At 36.2% G+C, this 15,954-nt stretch overlaps 1 protein-coding gene and 1 pseudogene across 16 annotated transcripts in view; one reads left to right on the plus strand and one right to left on the minus strand.

Annotated features, from left to right (window-relative positions):
• HERC1 (HECT and RLD domain containing E3 ubiquitin protein ligase family member 1) overlaps window positions 1–15,954 on the plus strand; it is a 203,903-nt gene that overhangs the window by 30,126 nt on the left and 157,823 nt on the right. The window lies entirely within an intron of this gene.
• On the minus strand, window positions 13,073–13,627 carry LOC123282906 (SOSS complex subunit C pseudogene; annotated as a pseudogene).

The following is a 15,954-nucleotide window of genomic DNA, read 5'->3' on the forward strand; positions in this document are numbered from 1 at the left end:
TGGATTATATAGTAATTCTATTTTTAATTTTTTGAGGAACCACCATACTATTTTCCACAGCCACTGTACCATTTTACATTCCTACCAACAGTGCACAAGGGAGCCAGTTTCTCCACATTTTGGCTAAGACTTTTTTCTTGATAGTAACCATCTTAATGGGTGTGAGGTGGTATCTCATCGTAGTTTTGTTGTGTTTCTCTAATGATTAGTGATATTGACCATCTTTTCTTGTCCTTATTGGCCATTTGTATTTGTTCTTTGGAGGAATGTCTATTCAAGTCCTTTGCCCATTTTGAATTGGGTTCTTTTTGAGTTTTAGGAGTTCTCTTTAGATTTTGGTATTAATCCCTTATCAAAAATATAGTTTGCAAGTATTTTCTCCCATTCTGTGGGTTGCCTCTTTATTCTGTTGATATTGTCTTTTTTGTTTTTTAAGATTTTATTTTTTCCTTTTTCTCCCCAAAGCCCCCCAGTACATAGTTGTATATTCTTCGTTGTGGGTCCTTCTAGTTGTGGCACGTGGGACACTGCCTCAGCGTGGTTTGATGAGTAGTGCCATGTCCACGCCCAGGATTCGAACCAACGAAACACTGGGCCACCTGCAGCGGAGCTCGCAAACTTAACCACTCGGCCACGGGGCCAGCCCCTTGATATTGTCTTTTGATGCACAAAATTTAAAAACTTTCATGAAGTGTAATTTTTCTATTTTTTCTTTTGTTGCCTCTGCCTTTGGTGTCATATCCAAGAAATCATTACTAAATCGAGTGTCCTGAAGCTTTTGCTGTATGTTTTCTTCTAAGAATTTTATAGTTTTAGGTCTTACATTAGGTCTTTGATATATTTTGAGTTAATTGTAGTTTTTTTTTTATGAGGAAGATTTGCTCTGAGCTAACATCTGTTGCCAGTCTTCCTCTATTTTTTTTCTTTTTTGCTTGAGCAAGATTAGCCCTGAGCTAACGTCTCTGCCAGCCTTCCTCTATTTTGTATGTGGGTTGCCACCACAGTGTGGCTTGACCAGTGATGTAGGTCCACACCCGGAATTTGAACCTGTGAATCCGAGCTGCCAAAGCAGAGCATGTTGGACTTAACCACTGTACCATGGGGCTGGCCCCTTAAGTTAATTTTTATATATAGTATTAGGTAAGGGTCCAACTTCATTCTTTTGCATGTGGATATCCAGTTTTCCCAGCACAATTTGTTGAAAAGACTGTCTTTTCCCCATTGAATGTCTTGGCACTCTTGTCAAAAATCATTTGACCATATATGTGAGAGTTTATTTCTGGACTCTGTGTTCTGTCCCATTGGTCTATATGTCTGTCTTTATGCCAGTACCACACTGTTTTGATTACTTTAGCTTTGTTGGAGAGAAGCAGTGAAAGTGGGCATTCTTTCCTTGTTCCTGATCTTAGAGGGAAAGCTTTCAGTTTTTTGCCATTGAGTATGACGTTGGCTGTGGGTTTTCATTTGCAGCTTTTATTATGTTGAGGTAATTTCCTTCCAGTCCTAGTTTGTCGAGTGTTTTTCCTATGAAAAAGGTGTTGAGGGGCCGGCCTGGTGGTGCACCGGTTAAGTTTGCACGCTCTGCTTCTCAGTGGCCTGGGGTTTGCTGGGTCAGATCCCGGGTGTGAACATGGCACCGCTTGGCACGCCATGCTGTGGTGGGCATCCCACATAAAGTAGAGGAAGATTGGCATGATGTAAGCTCAGGACCAGGCTTCCTCAGCAAAAAAGAGGAGGACTGGCAGTAGTTAGCTCAGGGCTAATCTTCCTCAAAAAAAAAAAGGAAAAAGGTGTTGAATCTTGTCAAATGTTTTTCCTGAATTGATTCAGATGATCATGTGGTTTATGTTCCCTTCATTTTGTTTCACTGCATCTTGAGCCTGACTTAGGAGTGGCTCCTGAAACCTACTCACAGAAATTCTCTAACCTCTTCTCTGCACTTTTTAGTCTTGCTTGCAGTTATCCATGTTAATTTAATTACTTACCATGATTTTGTAGTATTTTCTTGTTCCATTACCTTCCATCTCCTGACTTCCCTCAAATTCTATATTCTCCTTTGCTTTCAAAGCTCTTAGTTTCTCTATAACTGACCTCCACCACTACCCATGGAGATCCTAACTTTCTTCCAGGGGTTTTCTAGATCATTGCCTCCTTTGGATATTTGGGGCAAAGAACTTATGATTCAGACACACCAGTTCTTCTATATTTTTAGAAGTTCTTCTACACTTCTAGACTTTAGTTCTTTTACACTTGAGGTTGGGGGCTGGGTGTGGATATTAGATGAATGATAACTATATCTATGGTTGGGGATAATAATGATGATGATGATGATGATAGACACCATTTATTAAAGACTTATTATGTGTCAGAACAGAACTGAGGAAAGAGGTAGGTAGAAGAGGTCGTCTCTGTTAAATTACAGAGTTTATTATTTAGTTGTACAATTCCTAAATTGACTTTTAGTGAGTCTTTGAGTGACTGATATGAAGTTAACTTGTCTGAAAGTTGCTGTTTTGGTAGCCAGAATTATTTAAATGTAGACATCAGTTGTAATCAGTTAATTTAACAAACACTATAATGTTCTAGGCTGCATGCAAGGGAATTAAAATTGAATAAGATGGAGTCCCTATCCAGGAGGAGTGTATTATCAATTAGGGGAGAAAAGAAATCCTAAATAATTACAGTTCAAAGTGAGAGAGATCCTGTTAGAGAATTAGAAAGCCTAGGTTTAAGTTCTGAAAGGCCTTGCATGTGAGGGGTACATGGGAGAGGGTAGAAGAAGATAAACTGAGAAAGTACTTCAATACCTGATTGTGAGGAGTTGGTTGCTAGTGTAAAGCAATTGGTTTTTACTTAGTAAGTACCAAGTTGCCATTTGAGGCTTTAAGCAAGAGAGTAACATCAGGTTTGTAGAAAGATGGAGGATGAATTGGAGTGGGGGAGAACCTGGTATCAGGGAGTTGAGTAAGGAAGCTACTCTAATGAATCAGCATGTAGAGAATTTGCAATTAGATGTACAGTTATGATTCCAACTCCAATTTTGAATGTGGGTTTTTTCCACATCACTAAGCAGTTCTCAGATACCAGCTGGTTGTCCTACAATTCAACTCAATTTGACAGTGTCTACCTGGAGATAGTGTCAGATCCTACGGGTTAAGGGTTCAATCCTGTACGACTTTCCCCCATATACATACTTCAGATGCCAATTGCAAGTCCAGATTGTCACCTGTGCTTCTGACCAACTGGCTATAGACTTCCTCCTTGGGTTTGGCTCACAGAACTCAGCAAAGCATTTTACTTACCAGATTACTGGTTTATTATGAAAAGATGTAACTCAGGAACAGCCAAATGGAAGAGATACACGGGGCATGGAAGTTCTATGCCCTCTAGGAGTGTGCCACTCTCCCTGAATCTCCATGTGTTCACCAACCTGGAAGCTCTCTGAACCCTGTCCTTTTGGGTTTTTATGGAGGTTTCATTACATAGGCATGGTTGATTGTATCGTTGGCCTTTGGCCATTGAACTCAATCTCCAGCCCCTGTCCGCTTCCCAGAGCTCAGAGGGTGGGACTGAAACTTCCAACACTCTGATCAGGAGCTTGGTTCCACTGGCAATCAACCCCTATCTTTAGGTGCTTTCCAGAAGTCACTCCATTAACATAAACAAAAGATAGCTTTGTTCCTCTTATCCAGGAAATTTCAAAGGTTTTAGGAGCTTTGTGCCAGGAATGGGAACAAATACATCTGTATAATCTATATATGTTTCTTATTATAAATTGGAGTATCACAGATGTCATCCTTAGGCTGATTCAAAGGGTGAGGGGGAGTAGGTGGCAGTGTCACACCTCTCCAAAAGAAGTGGTGGGAGTGGGGAGTTGGGCATGTGTATTTTGACAGGCTCTCACACTCGATTCTTATATCCACACTCCATTTAGAAATAATTTTTCCAGAGAGTGGTGTTACGGGACAGTGGAAATAGCACTGGACTTCAGAGTCTAGAGACTTGTGTTCATATCTTGACTCTGACATTCACCTTATGTGTGATCTTGTCAAATTATTTAAGTCCCCTCCCCCCCCAGTTTTATCGTGATATATTGACATATAAGAACATTGTATTAGTTTGTGGTTATTATTATTATTTAATTTTAAAAATTTGTTTCATGTTACTGTCTCATGGATTTTTATGATAATTAAATATCAACCTACAAAAAACAGAAACCAATTTAAGAGGCAAAGCATTCTTTTGGGATGAAAGAATTGCAATTTGGGGACCACAGATTCAGATAGAAACCCATATAGTGTCCTGATTACAGGATAGGGGCTCAAGATTTTATAGGGAAAAGGGAGGAAGATAAGGTAAGTTGTATTAAAGAAGAGTTTGTTGGTGCTAGATGAGGTGAGGCTCTTTTGTACTTCATAGATTGGGTTGAGATTCAGTCATCAGGCAAAAGGCTAGACTTGTACTTCATTGATTGGTTAGCAATTCCATCATCAGCAAAGTCCAATTTCATCAATTCCTTACAAACAGGATATTCTTGTCCCTACTGACTTCTTGGAATGTTGCCTGTTTGATCCAGTTTGGAAGATAAAGAAAACAAGACATGCAAGGCAATTCCTCTCAAATGGCTACTCTGGCTCTATTTTAATATGGCTCCACTCATGTCATCTTTAACATAAGTTAAAGTGTCTGAAATCTAGTATGTGCTCAGTAAAGTTTTGTGAATTTTAAATGTTAATCTAATTTTTAAAATTAAAGAAAATTTATGTTAGAAACTACTGAATTTAGTCATATTTCAGTACCCTCATCTACATATTAAATGAAACAGATTTGTTAAAAATTGTAGAAGATGTGACTGTTGGAAAATCTATAGTTGATGAATGGACTTAAGTGATGATACCCTTTGGTAGTGGACTAAATATAGTTTTTTTGTTTATTTGTTTGTTTTTTTTGTGAGGAAGATTGGCTCTGAGCTAACATCTGTTGCCAGTCTTTCTCCTTTTGCTTGAGGAAGATTGTCGCTGAGCTAACATCTGTGCCAATCTTTCTCTATTTTGTGTGGGATGCTACCACAGCAGGGCTTGACGAGCAGTGCTAGATCTGTTCTGGGATCCTAACTTGTGAACCCAGGGCTGCCAAAGCAGAGCGCATGAATTCAACCACTATGCCACTGGGCTGCTGCTTTTAATTGTGTAGTTTATTTTAAAATTGTGTTTACTCTTGATTGATGAAACTAAGAGCCAGTTCTTTGAGAAGATAAACAAAATCGACAAACCCGTAGCCAGACTCATGAAAAAAAAAAAGAGAGAAGACTCCAATAAATAAAATTAGAAATGAAAGAGGAGAAATTACAAAGGATACCACAGTAATATAAAAGATTATAAGAGAATACTATGAAAAACTATATGCCCATCTAGAAGAAATGGATAAATTCTTAGACTCATACAATCTCCCAAAACTGAATCAATAAGAAATAAAGAATCTGAATAGACCAATCATAAGTAAAGAGATTGAAACAGTATTCAAAAACCTCCCCAAAAATAGAAGTCCAGGACCAGATGGCTTCTCTGGAGAATTCTACCAAACATTCAAAGATTTAATACCTGTCCTTCTCAAACTATTCCAAAACGTTGAGGAAGGCGGAACACTTCCTAAGACATTCTACAAGGCCAACATCACCCTGATCCCAAAGCCAGACAAGGATAACACAAAGAAGGAATATTATAGGGCAATATCACTGATGAACAGAGATGCAAAATCCTCAACAAAATATTGGCAAACCGAGTAGAACAATATATTAAAAAGATTGTAAACCAGGATCAAGTGGGGTTTATACCAGGGACACAGGGATAGTTCAACATCTGCAAGTCAATCAGTGTGATACACCACATTAACAAAATGAGGACTAAAAACCATGTGATCATCTCAATAGATGCAGAGAAAGCATTTGACAAGATCCAACATCCATTTATGATAAAAACTCTCAATGAAATGGGTATAGAAGGAAAGTACCTCAACATAATAAAGGCCATATATGACAAACCCACAGCCAACATCATACTCAATGGGGAAAAACTGACAGCCATCCCTCAGAGAACGGGAACAAGACAGGGGTGCCCATTCAACATAGTCCTGGAGGTTTTGGCCAGAGCAGTTAGGCAAGAAAAAAAGTAAAAGGAATCCAAATAGGCAAGGAAGAAGTGAAATTCTCACTGTTTGCAGACGACATGATTCTATATATAGAAAACCCTAAATTATACATTGGAAAACTATTAGAAGTAATCAACAACTACAGCAAAGTTTCAGGGTACAAAATCAGCTCACAAAAATCAGTTGCATTTCTATATTCTAATAATGAACTAACTGAAAGAGAACTCAAGAATCCCATTTACAATTGCATTTACAATTACAATCCCATTTACAACTGCAACAAAAAGAATAAAATATCTAGGAATAAATTTAACCAAAGAGGTGAAAGACCTATACAATGAAAACTATAAGACATTATTAAAAGAAATCGATGATGACATAAAGAAATGGAAAGATAATCCATGCACATGGATTGGAAGAATAAACATAGTTAAAATGCCCACACTCCCTAAAGCAATCTACAGATTCAATGCAATCCCATTCAGAATCCCAATAACATTCTTCTTGGAAATAGAACAAAGTATCCTGAAATTCATATGGGGCAACGAAAGACTCCAAATAGCTGAAGTAATCCTGAGAAAAAAGAACAAACAAAGCTAGAGGCATCACAATCCCTGACTTCAAAATATACTACAAAGCTATAGTAATCAAAACAGCATGGTACTGGTACAGAAAGAGACACACAGATCAAGGGACAGAATTGAAAGCCCCAGAAGTAAAACCACACATCTACAAACAGCTTATCTTTGACAGAGGAGCTAAGAACACAATGGTGATAGGAAACTCTCTTCAATAAATGGTGTTGGGAAAACTGGACAGCAACATGCAAAAAGAATGAAAGTAGACCATTACCTTTTGCCATACACAAAAATTAACTCACAATGGATTAAAGACTTGAAGGTAAGATGTGAAACAATAAAACTCCTAGAAAGAAAATATAGGCAGTACGTTCTTTGACATCAGTCTCAGAAGCATCTTTTCGAATACCATGTCTACTCAGGTAAGGGAAACAAAAGAAAAAGTAAACAAATGCGACTTTGCCAGACTAAAGAGCTTCTGCAAGGCAAAGGAAACCAGGAACAAAACAAAAAGACAGTTCCCCAACAGGGAGAAAATATTTGCCAGTCATATATCCAACAAGGGGTTAATCTCCAAAATAAAGAAAGAACTCATGCAACTCAACAACAGCAAAGCAAACCTGATCAAAAAATGGGCAGAGAATATGAACAGATGGTTTTCCAAAGAAGATATAGGCCAACAGGCACATGAAAAGATGTTCAACATCAGTAATCATTAGGGAAATGCAAATCAAAACTACACTAAGATATCACCTTACACCTGTTAGACCGGCTATAATTACCAAGACAAAAAACAATAAATGTTGGAGAGGATGTGGAGAAAAGGGAACCCTCATACACTGCTGGTGGGAATGCAAACTGGTGCAGCCACTATGGAAAACAGTATGGAGATTTCTCAAAAAATTAAAAATAGAAATCCAATATGACTCAGCTATCCCACTACTGGATATTTATCCAAAGAACTTGAAATCAACAATTCAAAGAGACTTATGCATCCCTATGTTCACTGCAGCACTGTTCACAATAGCCAAGATGTGGAAGCAACCCAAGTGCCCATCAACTGATGAATGGGTAAAGAAGATGTGGTATATACCTACAGTGGAATATTACTCAGCCATAAAAAGACAAAATTGTCCCATTTGCAACAACATGGATGGTATTCAAGGATATTATGTTATGTGAGATAAGCCAGACAGAGAAAGACAAACACCATATGATTTCACTCATATGTGGAAGATAAACAAATACATGGAGAAAGAGAACAGATTAGTGGTTACCAGGGGGGAGGGGATTTGAGGGGTGGGCATAAGGGGTAAAGGGGCACATGTATATGGTGACTGACAAGTACTGATGTACAACTGAAATTGCACAATGTTATAAACTATTATGACCTCAATAAAATAAAAAATAAATTGTCCTTACTGTTTATCTGCTTATTTCCCAAATTTTAGAAGTAAACACAAAGTTTTAACAAAACCACTGTAAAATGCAATCTTCAGTGTCTAAGAAAATTGACCTAGTCTTTAAAACCTTCTCTAGAGTTTAAGATCTGTAAAGCAGAAACTTGTGCTTTAGAATTCTGTTGCTACATTTTAAAGTGTTGTAATTTGTGAGTGTATCATTTAAATTTTCAAGGTAGGAAAAAGGATGATTATTCCTGTACCTTTTTCCCTCCAACTACTGAAGTGGGGCTAGGAGAGTGGAAAATTGGGAGGGAGAAGTCCTAGCTATTACAGGATAAATGTGTGGAGTCTTCTGTTAGTCTCAGTTTAGGTAGGTAATTTGAGACATTATTTTACTTTTTTTTTTCTTCTGAGGAAGATTTGCCTTGACGTAACATCTGTTGCCTCTTTTTTTTTTTTTTTTTTTAAAGATTTTATTTTTTCCTTTTTTTCCCCAACGCCCCCCGGTACATAGTTGTGTATTCTTCGTTGTGGGTTCTTCTAGTTGTGGCATGTGGGACGCTGCCTCAGCGTGGTCTGATGAGCAGTGCCATGTCCGCGCCCAGGATTCGAACCAACGAAACACTGGGCCGCCTGCAGCGGAGCGCGCGAACTTAACCACTCGGCCACGGGGCCAGCCCCTGTTGCCTCTTTTTTTGTTTGAGGAAGATTAGCCTTCAGCCAACATCTGTGCCAGTCTTCCTCTATTTTCTGTGTGGGGCACTGCCACAGCATGACTGACAAGTGGTATAAGTCTGTACCAGGGATCTGAACTTGTGAACCCAGGCTGCCTAAGTGGAGTGTGCCAAACTTAACCACCAGGCCACGGGGCTGCCCTCAAGAGACATTATTTTATATTAAAAACACACCATCCAAATTGTAGGAATTTAAAGTAATTTCTTGATTAAAATGGACTACTTAGTTTGGGATACCCCAAAGTCCTGGAAGCACACGTTCGATCTACTCTGCCAGCAGGGCTGTATCTGGAAAGAGGTTTGAGAAGTCAGCAATATCTTCTGCACTTGCTGAATTTATTTGTCCTTTTTGTATTCTTTCCAGAAGTGAGTAGAGTGTGGTGTCAGGGAGGGGGAAATCCTCTTTCTCTCCTTCTTGTGTTCTTATAGCTGGCCTAATAATAAAATTGACACAAGTCAAGATTAACAGGAGAAAAACTCAATTTAATTACGTGCACAGGGAAGAATTGTGAAAATGGTGCTTGGAAAGTGAACAAAGCAGGCAGAATCTAAATCTTTTACACAAAGAAACAATAAATTTGTGAGGAATGACAGGACAAAGAACCTTAGATTTGAAGTACATAATTAGGGAGGAATTTAAGCAGAATTTAGCTTGAGGGAGTAAATAAGCAAGGTTTGTTTATATAGACTTCTCTGCTGGAAATCTCTGGTTCTGGGGATAATGATGGCAGGGAGAGCACCTTTCACATGGGAGATTCATTTCCTGCTTTCAGGGGGAACAGAGACAGGAGGGGCAGAATGCCCGTCTTGCTTCTCAAGTAACTTTAATTAAAAATAATCAGTATGCTATTGTGGTATAGTTTGGAGTGGCCTGCCCTGGGCCCCAACAGTAGTAAGGTCTAATTTTGTATGTCATTGAACGTGTGGGTTTTATTTTAAGTATAAAGGCTCATAGTATTCTAAAACTGGAAGGGACTTTGGAGATTATCTTATTTGAATCCCTTATTTTTTAGATGAGCCCTGGGGAGGGTAAGTGATTTTGCCCAAGGTTATTTCTTAAGTATCAGTGTCTTAATTTCCTGATTCCGTTCTAGAATTTATTGAATCATGCTTGTCTTTTTGTAGCTAAGGTAGGAGCTTGATTAAACTGGCTTAAGGCATTAAGGTTTGAAAATGTTGGTCAATTGGATATAAAGATATATACTTTGTGAACCTACTGTATGCTTTCTTGGAGTTTCATGGAAAATGAAAAAAATTGTCAGTTATCAATTATTGCACCTTGCCCCAACTTGACAGTTGCTAATAACAAGAACTACACTGAAAAGTAGTTGATTAAATCAGTGATTTTACTTTATTTTTGAACAATTGTGGGCCAGTAACACTGGAGATCCTACAGCTGGTAGATAATTTAGTTTTGAAATGGTTGGTCTAAAAACTAGGTTTTATATAATATTTGAAGAAATACTAACTTTATTCTCTATCTTAGTGAGGGAGAAAATTATTTATTCTAATGTTTGACATTTAGAGAGAGTCTGCTGATTGTACCTGATGTGAGTGAGGCTTACAGCTTGAAAACTTTAGACGTTCAAGTTGATTTTAGTTTATTGTAAGTGTTTTAGCATTGAAGGAACCACGGTTTATAATTTGAACAGCTCATGAGTTGGTTTTTATTCTATTTGCCTACAACATAATATGTTAAAGAAGGGACTAAACAGATCTTATCCGGTAACTTAAAAGTTTTATTGAAAATGTTAGTTTGATGCAGTATTTTGTTCTTTGAACCTCTCTCTGCTGATCATATTATTCTGAAAAGCATCATCCCCTAATTTTTGGCAAATCTGGCTGCATTGGCGATTCGTCTTTCTCTTTTACAGAATGCATCATCAGAATACACCCAGAGGTTATATTTGTGATATTTATATATAATACATATGCAGAACGACATATTTTAAGTACAGTTATCTCAGAGTATCGAAAGTAGCAGGCTGATGGATGTATCATCTCTAGGGTATTTGTCCCATAACTTTGCAGATTTCTGTATACCAGAGGAAAGAACAAACACCATTAAACCTACGTTATTCAATTTTTGTTTTACAAAAGCTTCTGTGTTAGTTAGAAACAGGATAGATAAAATCAATCTTTTTAAAAAAATTTTTAGGATTGTTCAAATGCTATTTACAGAATCAAGCCCATTATAAAGATGTCTTTGCATTTTTAAATATCCTAAATTAAAAGAATAATGGGATAGTGATGATAACTTTTGATTATATTATAATTGAAAATGATATGATTACAAACTTTTTTGTTTTTCCTTTTCTTGAGAAAAATTTAAGACTGAAGAAAAATACAGAGAATTATAAAAAAGACCCTCCTATGTTTCTTCTATCATCATTTAACTAGTGTTAACATTTTGTCATGTTTCTGCAACCATTTTTAAAATAAAGGAATGGAAGCCTAACACGTGAAGTTGATGTCCTCCTGGACACCTGCCACCCCCCCTAGGTGATCATATCATGACTTTGGGGGTCTATCCTTCTAATCTTTAAAAAAAAAAACTTTTATGTACATCTACACGTATATCTACAACCAATATTTAGTAGACATGGCAATAATGAACAAAATAATAATGATCACAATAGCAGTTTACATTTATTGTGTATGTACTATGTTCCAGACGGTGATTCTCAGAACTTTATGTGTGTTGTCTCATTTAACCCTCATGATAGCCATTAGAGGTTCTCTTATTCTCCAGTTCGCAGGTAAGCAGATTGAGCCATGAAGAAATTAAAGAGCTTGCCTTGGTTAATAGCCAGTAAGTTGTATAGCCTAGATTCAAACCTAGCCAGTCTTGCCGACTTTGGGGCTTTTACTTTTAATTTATGTAGTGCCGCCCCTCTAGTATTGTTTTTTATATTCCTTAAATACTAAATGTTGTTTTGAATGTTAAAAAATCATATTTTTGTTGATTTGCATGTGTTAACTTTATAGTATAAAGTTTAAACTTTGGCATCTGAATATTCCACATTTTAGTTGTCTCTTCCCTATTGATGAATAGTTAGGTTTTTCCCTATTGTAAAGAGAGTGCACTGAACATCCTTAAACATGTTTCCTTGTACACACTGGGATAGAGAGTATATACATTCATTTGGAATAACGTTTTTATCATATGCTAACATTCATGATATACTAGCTTAATATATGTCCTTGGATCTTGTTCTGGACTCTCAATTTTTTTATATTGATATTTTGTAGTATAATCTGTCTATTGTGTCAGAACCACATTGGTTTAGTTATGCCAACATTGTAATTTTTAATATCTGGTAAGCCAGGACCCTGTGCAGTTTGTAATTTTTTTCAGATATTTTTTTCTCTTTTTGCAATAGCTGTGTATTTCATTTAACAGATAATCTTAATAAATATTTTATCAAGTTTCAGAAAGGCCCAGGGTGATTTTGGTTAATATTGAATTGATTTTATGCATTAACTGAAGGAGAATTAACTTCCTAAAATGAGAGCATTGCTTAGCTCTCCACTTATTAAGAGAATCTCTTTTATTCTCTGGTAGAATTTTAATTATTTTTTAATAAAATTTTTGCACATTTCTTATTCAGTTTGTTTCTAGGTGTTTTATGTTCTTTGTTAACAACTCTACGTGGAATTTTTTTCTCCTTATATATAATTCTTGGTTATTGTAGTTATTTAAAGATACTTTTGAGGGTTTTTTTTCTTATAATTGTTTTTAATAGCATTTAGTCAGATCATTTATAGTGGCAAGTGTTTATAAAAGATCTTTAGGACTGGTTGGCAGTTTAGTCTTATCTTGGGTTTTCTTTTAAAATTAGAAGAGGGGAACTAGTTATGAGTTAACAGAATATTTTAGGGTATTACGTTGACTGTAAAACCAAAAGATACGCTGACATCGATTCTATAAACAGTAAATATGAATGCAGCTTTTTTAAACCTATTGATTTACGTTTTTAAAAAACACCCTTGTTTCTTTAAATGTTTCTTGAAAATCCTGTTCTGGATGTGATATGAGTCCAACTTCTTGGGAGCTAGGGGATGAGTTTATGTGACCGTCAAATTCAGAGTCTGATTTAGAGTTAAAGTTAAATTGCATTGCAAGAAAGTTATAGTCACTGGTGGCATAATCAGTTCCTTAGATAATACAGCTTCTAAAGCGTTCATCATCCTAGTTACCCTCCTTTTTGTTTTCACGTACACATACCTTTCTTTTAAAGAAGTAAAAAATATGAAAATTCATCAAAATTCTGAAAGTCATAGAGTTAGTAGCTTTGGCCTTTGATATTAGAAAGTGACTTTCATTGCGAATATGTTCTTCATTCTGGGTCAAAGTGAGGTAAAATGGGAAAAATAAGATTCTTATGCAGTCTTGAATTGTGAAGTATCCAGATGAATGTGCATTTGCATGCTGCGAAGCTGCCTTGTGTTGGGCTGCAGTCTGCTGCTCAGCATGATCCTGGAAGTCCTTATTAAGTGAGGGTCTCCAGAGCATAATGCTAGCTCCAGGATGATTTGTTGAAGATTGCTTCTGCTTTAGTAATTTTCCTTTCTCTTTGTCCAGTTCTGCCAAGATTGCAACTCTGTTTTTGTTTTGAAAGCCTTGTCCTGAAGGGTTTGCTGCCATCTTCCTATTTTCTTTTTCAACTGTGTTTAGTGGCAGTTGGTCAGCAGGGTCACAAGAGCATGGGACCACCTTGAAGTTGGATCTTGACTCTCAAAAGGGAGCCTGACCACTTAGAACAAGATACTTTTGAGTTTTGATTTTTATTTATTCTGTAATTAACTACCTCACTGTGATCTTGTTTCTAATATTTAGTCAGATTCTTCTGATGGATTTTCCAGGTATTCAGTAATATCACTTGTAAATAACAATTTCTAGAACATATACTACTTTTTTTTTGTTCAGTTGCATTATTGATAATAGTGGTGAAAGTGAGCAGTCTTGACCTTCACTCTAAAAGCCAATACTGCTAGTGTTTTTCTTTGCATTTGTGATATGTAATTTTAATCATTTTAAAGAGAAAACCTTTGTTTTTGCTGTATTAGTAGATTTTTATTAGGAATGGATATTGGGTTTTATCAGATACTTTTTTAACTTCTCACAATATAAACTGGATTTTGTTAAAGTTAATAGATTTGCCTAAATTGTGCCGTCTTTATATTCCTGGAATAATCACCACTCACATTGTGTGTTAACCTTTTAATGTACTGTTGCACTTTTCTTGCTAATATTTTAGTTGTGGATTTTTACGACCACCTTGATGGGGCAGTATTATAAATGTATTTTTTGTGCTTTGTGTGTTTTATTGTTACTTTATTGGCAGCTAAAGAAGAGCTGAGACTCTTTCTTCAATGCCCTGAAATGTTTAAAGTAGCTTAGGAATTGTCTGTTTCTTGAAGGCATGAAAGATTTCTTCCTTAAACTTGATTTTTGTTGTTGTTAGTTTCTTTGAACCTCAGTACTAACTTATTTCAGTGGTATCCTAAACTCGGCTATTCCAGTTCTCCAGTTCAGTGTATATTACTATCAAATTGGTTTTCTTGAAATGTATCTTTCATTGAGGATGTATAAGGTACCAGGTACTGTGCTAGGTGCAGATACCATTTTTGCCCCCCAAATTATTGGTTTTGACTCGTCATAGATTGCAGAACAAAAGCAAACTCGTTGGCTCATTAAATATTTTTTTTCACGTTCTGAACTCAGCGTTCATTTTCTTACAATTTTATATGAACACCTGTATGTTTTCTAGCTCCTCTGATCTGCTTTACATTCTTCAAATGCTCTTGACTTTCTTTCCTTTGAATTCACAATTTGGTGAACCTGGGATGGCATTCTGTAATTTTTTTTAACCATAAAAGTCATTCTTGCTGTATATTTGTTTGTATATTTGATGTATATTTGATTGCCCACTGCTGATTCTGTTTTCTTTTGGTAACATATCGTAAGTTCATTTTAGGGAAGCCCTTCCTGCCATACTCTTTTCTTTTTTAAAAAATAATTTATTGAGTCGAAATTCACATAACACAACCATTGTAGAGTGAATAATTCACTCATACTTAGTACATTTTCAATATTGTGCAACCACCATCTCTGTCTAGTTCCAAAACATTTTCATTACTCTAAAGTAGAACCCGTTAAGCAGTTTTCCCCATTCTCCCCTCCCTAGCAGCTGCCAACTTTCTTTTTGTCTCTATGTATTTGCCATTTCTGGACATTTCATATAAATAGAATCATACAATATGTGGCCTTTTATGTCTGGCTTCTTTCACTTAGCATGGTATTTACAAAGCTCAGTCATATTGTAGCATGTATTAGTAACTCATTCCTTTGTATGGCTGAGTAATATTCCATTGTGTAGATAATAATACATTTTGTTTATTCATTAATCTGTTGATGGTATTTGGGTTGTTTCCACTTTTCAGCTGTTATGAGTAATATTGTTATGAATGTTCCTATACAAGTTTTCCTATGAACGTATATTTTCAATTCTCTTAGGTATTGACCTAGGAGTGGTGTTGCTGGGTCATATAGTAACTCTGTTTAACTTTTTGAGGAAATGCCAAACTGTTTCCCACAACTGTCTTTCCATTCTTACTTGTAAAATTGAATATCTTATCCTTTTTTCCTTGATTAAGTTAGCTGATTGTTTTGTTCATTTTTCTCACTAAAGAGTCATTTCTGAAATTTAGATATTAATCCTGGTGGTTTTTTATCTTTCTTATTCATCAATTTTTATTATTTTTATTCTCTTAGAGTCTCTTGTTTTTCTGATTCTGAACTGAATTACTAATTATTTAATTCTTATTTAGAAATGAAGTATTTAAATCTCTGTATATTTCTTTGAGTCAACTTTGGTTACATTTTGTTGATTTTAACATATAATGTTTTTATATACTTTTCTAGATAACGTGAAATCCCTTTTTTCTTCCCCTTTTTGCTTAAAAACCTATTTAGAAGAGAGTTTCCAAAAATTTGGCTTTTTGGTTTCCTTTCCTTATTTAAAAATGGACTATTTTTTGGGTCTGGCCCAGTGGTGTAGTGGTTAAGTTTGGGCGCTCCACTTCGTC

This window comes from Equus asinus, chromosome 2, assembly GCF_041296235.1.
Source record: "Equus asinus isolate D_3611 breed Donkey chromosome 2, EquAss-T2T_v2, whole genome shotgun sequence".
In the NCBI taxonomy this organism is placed as follows: domain Eukaryota; kingdom Metazoa; phylum Chordata; class Mammalia; order Perissodactyla; family Equidae; genus Equus; species Equus asinus.